The sequence below is a fragment of the Pteropus alecto genome, unplaced genomic scaffold, assembly GCF_000325575.1.
Source record: "Pteropus alecto unplaced genomic scaffold, ASM32557v1 scaffold215, whole genome shotgun sequence".
NCBI classification, from domain to species: domain Eukaryota; kingdom Metazoa; phylum Chordata; class Mammalia; order Chiroptera; family Pteropodidae; genus Pteropus; species Pteropus alecto.
Window position 1 is genome coordinate 22,040 of NW_006436287.1, and position 5,180 is coordinate 27,219.

The 5,180-nt window shown below is 34.5% G+C and overlaps 1 long non-coding RNA gene across 1 annotated transcript; it reads right to left on the minus strand.

Moving 5' to 3' along the window:
* Positions 1 to 1,008: 1,008 nt before the first annotated feature.
* On the minus strand, positions 1,009 to 3,881 carry LOC107195735. The gene is made up of 2 exons (XR_003046546.1): positions 3,825 to 3,881; positions 1,009 to 1,167 (listed from the first exon to the last, which is right to left on the minus strand). It is a non-coding gene; the product is annotated as an uncharacterized LOC107195735 (long non-coding RNA).
* Between the last annotated feature and the right edge of the window lie 1,299 nt (positions 3,882 to 5,180).

Sequence of the window (5,180 nt, forward strand, 5' to 3'; positions counted from 1 at the left end):
CTACTGATTTTGCTTGTAAGCTCCTTCATGGCGCCAGAACTTTTAGGAACCAGGGTGCCCTGCTGTCAATTCTGTTGACCTTCTCATCCACTGCTCCCTTTGGGAAGCCCTAGAGCCGCTTCCTTGATGGTTCTTTGGCTAGGAGCCCTGTGTGCTTTCCTCTTAGCTGCACTGAAGGTCTTACTTTAGCAGAAAGGTTTGCTCTTCTGGCAAATCTCCCATCCTTGCTAATGTTTGGTTAGGAGTGGACTTTTAAATTAGTGTCCCAAGTCTCCATATATGCCCCTTAGATCAGAGATTCCTTTTACCTTTACTGAGTCACAAACTCATTGGAGAATTTGACAAAAGTTAACTTTTTCTCCTGGAAAAATGCAGATTAAAAAAACCTGCTTATTATGCAGGTAAAAGCCCATCAAATTACAACACGATGAACCTTGAAAACACTACACTAAATGAAAGAAGCCAAATCCTAAAGACCGCATATTCTGTGACTCCATTTATATGAAATACCCAGAATAGGAACATCCAGAAACAGTGGATTAGTGATTTCCAGGGACTGGAGGGAAGGCAGAATAGAGTGACTTCTAACGAAGATGGGGTTTCTATTGGGGGTGATGAAAATGTTCTAGAATTAATGATGGACAATGCTCAGCTTTGCAAATAGACCAAAAACCACTGAATTGTACATTTTGCAAGGGTGAACTTTATGACGTGAATTCTATCTCAAAGTTTTAGTTTAAAAATTCAAATGATAATTTGATTTGTACATTTCACTATGTATGAATTTCACTTGACAAAAGAATCATAAATAAATACTGAATTCTAGTTAATTATATGCATTCTAGTATTTAGGGGTAAAGTACACTGATCTCTGCAACTTATTTTGAAATGTATCAAAAACCGAAATGGATTGATGAATAGACAGAGGTGTGGATAGGAGATAAAGCGAATGTAGCAGAATGTTAACTGTAGGATTTAGGTGGTGGGTATGTAAGGATTCATTGTACATTTCTTCCAAAATCTTTTTATTTGACAATTTTCATAGTAAAGTATTGAGAGGGGATCCCTGATCTAGTTCCTCTGATATTCTGAAAGCTTTTTGGTCTTTCTGAGGATCGTAGAGTTTTCAGCACTACTAATGCTCCTGACACGACAGTTCTCTTTTTCCTGGGAAAGAACACCAAATTTTAATATACTTCAGTATAGTAAATCTTTAATCTTTATCCTCTGATGAAAGGCAGGTTGCTTGTTACCTTGACCTGGGATGTACAGCTGTCCGACATTTGGGTAGACATACCTCTAGTTGTATTTTCCCTCCTAGACTATGTTTTACCGAATTCCTCCAGACACAACAGACTTTAATATGAACTTGTAAATATTAATGTTCAGCTTAGCGCATTGCTGGTGGGTATGTGCAGCCACTGTGGAATACAGTATTGCAGCTTCTCCAAAAGTTAAAGCTAATGATCCAGCAATTCCCAAAAGAACTGAAAACAGGGACTCAAACAGTTATTTGTACATCAATATTAATAGCAGCATTATTTGCAATAGCCAAAAGGTAGAAATAACCCAAATGTCCATTAAAAGATGTATGGATAAAGATAATATAGTACATGTATACACTGGAATATTACTCAGCCTTTTAAAAGGGAAGGAAATTCTGACACACACTACAACATGGATGCCCTCTGAAAACATGCTAGGAAAAATAGGCCAAATACAAAAGGACAAATCCTGTTTGATTCCACTTACATGGTACCTGGAATGGGCAAATTCATAGACAGGAGACAGAAGTTACTAGAAGCTGGGTGGAGGGGGAGGGAGAGGCAGGAGTTATTGTTTAATGGGTACAGTTTCAGTTTGGGATGACGAAAAGGTTCGTTCTGAAGCTAAATAGTGGTGATGGTGGTGATGCTTGCACAATCATGTGAGTGGACTTAACGCCACTGAAGTGTATTTTAAAAGTGGTTAAATGGTGAATGTAATTTTATGTATATTTTACTCTGATTTTTAAATTTTGATTACTGATTTCATCTTCTTACTAGTTACAGGTCTTTTAAATGTTCCACTTCATCAGTTGTGGTAGGTCCTTTTCATCTACATTATCCAAGTTGTTGTCTACAGTTATTCATAGTACTCCTAATTCTTTTTATTTCTGTAGAATTGATAGTAATATCCCCACTTTTATTTCTGATTTTAGTTATCTGAGTCTTCTCTTTATTTCTTAGACAATTTGGCTAAAGGCTTTTCAATTTTGTTCATCTTTTTGAAGAACCAACTTTTGGTTTTGTCAATTTTCTCTATTGTTTTTCTGTCACCTATTTTATTTACATCTGTCTTAAGCTTTATTATTTCCATTTTTCTGCTAGCTTTGGATTTAGTTTATTCTTCCTGTTCTAGGTCTTAGGATTGTAAAGTTAGATTGTTTGAGATTTATTTTTCTTAATGTAACCATTTATAGCTATAAATTTCCCTCTGAGCACTGCTTTTGCTGCATCCCATAAGTTTTGGTATGTTGTGGTTTTGTTTTTATTTATATCTAAATATTTTCTAATTTCTCTTGTGATTTCTTCTTTGACCCATTAATTAAGAGTGTATTGTTTAATTTCCACAAATTTGTGGATTTTTAAGTTTTTCTTCTGTTAATTTCTAACTTCATTCATTGTGGTCTGAGAAGATACTTTGTATAATATCTATTTAAATCTACAGAGACTTAATTTGCAACCTAATGTGTTTTATCCTGTAAAATGTCCTACGTACACTTGAGAAGAATGTGTATCCTACTGTTGTTGGGTGGAGTGTTTTGTATATGTCATTAGATGTAGCTGTTTATTGTGTTGTTCAAGTCCTCTATTTCCTTACTTGTGTCTGGTTGTTCTATCCATTATTGAGAGTGGGGTACTGAAGTGTCCAGCTCTTATTGTAGAACTGTGTCTATTTCTCCTTTCAATTCTGTCAACTTTTGCTTCGTATTTTGTGAAGGTCTGTTATTAGGTGTGTAAATGTTTATAATTGTTATATCTTCTTGCTATATTTCATGTTCTTTTTGTAAGTTTCCTAATCTTATATCCTGAATGTGGAATCTTATCTCTCTGTAACAAATTTGTCTGTATATTGAAATAATCTGAAGAGTTTTAAAAAATACAACTTCCTGTATCCTACCTCCAGAAATTGTAATTTAATTAATTAATCAGTTGAATCATCATCAAAATGAAAAGATAACCTACTGAATGGGAGAAGATCTTTGCACAGGATACATCTGAAAAAAGGGTTACTATCCAAAATACATAAAGAACTAATACAACTTAATACCAAAAAAAAAAACCCACAAACAATTCAATTAAAAAATGGGCAGAGGACCTGAATAGACATTTCTCCATAGAGGACATACTGATGGCCAACAGACAGAAAAAGGTACTCAACATCACTAATCAGGAAAATGCAAATTAAAACCAATAATATAAAATAGTTAAATCGTAATTACTGTTTTATTTCTCTGATTTCTTTTGTCCTATTGGTTTTAGTCTCTATTTTTCGGGCTTTCTTCAAATTTCTGCTGATCTCTTGACTATACAATGGGACTGTAAATTAGTGTAGCCACTATGGAAAACAGTATGGAGATTCCCCTCAAAAATTAACAATAGAGCTGCCATGTGATCCCACAATTACACTTCTGGGTATTTATCCAAAGAAAACAAAAACACTAATTCAAAAAGATATCTGCACTCCCATGTTCACTGCAGCATTACTAGTAATAGCCAAGCTATGGTAGGAACCTAGATGCCTATCAACAGATAAATGGATAAAGAAGAGATGGTACATACCTACAATGGAATATTACTCAGCCATAAAAGAGAAATGAAATCTTGCCACTTGTGACAACATGGATGTACCTAGAAAGTATTATAAGTGAAATAAGTCAGAGAAAGATAAATACTGTACGATAGCAGTTATATGTGGAATTAAAAAAAAAAAAAAGACAACAACAACAAAATAAATCAAAACAGAAAAGGACCCATAGATATAGAGAACCAGGTGATGGTTGTTACCAAAGTGGACGGTGTGGCCAGGATGGGAATTATAAAATCCCCAGTTGATTCTAATGTACAAACAAGTGTGACAACTGCTGGTCAATGAATATTATAGTTATAATATAATGTAAATGTGTTTATATTACATATTTAATAATTATATAACATATTATTATATTGTTACATGTAAATATTATATTATATTGTATTATATAAATATATTTATATTTATATAAATATATTATATTGTATATAAATATAATACAATATAATATAATATAAAATAGTTAAATCGTAATTACTGTTTTATTTCTCTGATTTCTTTTGTCCTATTGGTTTTAGTCTCTATTTTTCGGGCTTTCTTCAAATTTCTGCTGATCTCTTGACTATACATTCATACCAAAGAATGAGAGTTGCAAACATGTGTGCATGCACACACACAAGAAGGAAGCTGGATATTTGCTTAAAGATTGTCAGTATCTGTTAAGTCTTTTCTCTGGTGGATCAGTTCTCCAAGAGAAGGCTCTTCCACTATTCTGTTTCAGAGGTATAAGCCTATAAGAGGGCTGAGGATCTCACTGCTCATTCCTTTATTTCATCCTATTTTAAATATGGCCCCTTATTCCTGTCCTCATAGCTGCTTGATGTTCTCATGTCCAGAGCCTCCTTGATTCAAAGGTGACTCTCTTCTGTTGGAGTAAGGAGGTGGGCAGCGCAAGTAGAGAAGTTTCAATCTTTCTACAAACTGTCAACCAATCTGCCTGTTTTTAGCCCCACCCTGCACACATGCCATTAGAAATATCTGGCACTTTTAATTCCTCATCCTTTCCATGGTTCTGCAGTGTCAAATGGCTTACTTCTTTTCAGTTTCTCTATTCCTCGCCTCCACGAGCAGTCAAATTGCAGGCTTTTCCCCACTTCCCCTGACTAAATCAGTTGCTACTTGGCCATCTTCCAAAGTTCTACTGCTATCTAGTCTACAGTCATTGGTTTTCTTACTGTCTGTCCTTGCTGGTCTATATCATTTTTTTATTCCTATACTATCACTTTAGTAAATAAGGTTAAAGGAAGGAATGAAGATGTACATACTTGTGTTTAATATTTGTTTATTTAGAAGTGTCGAGAACGTAGTATCAGGTGAGGTGAGGG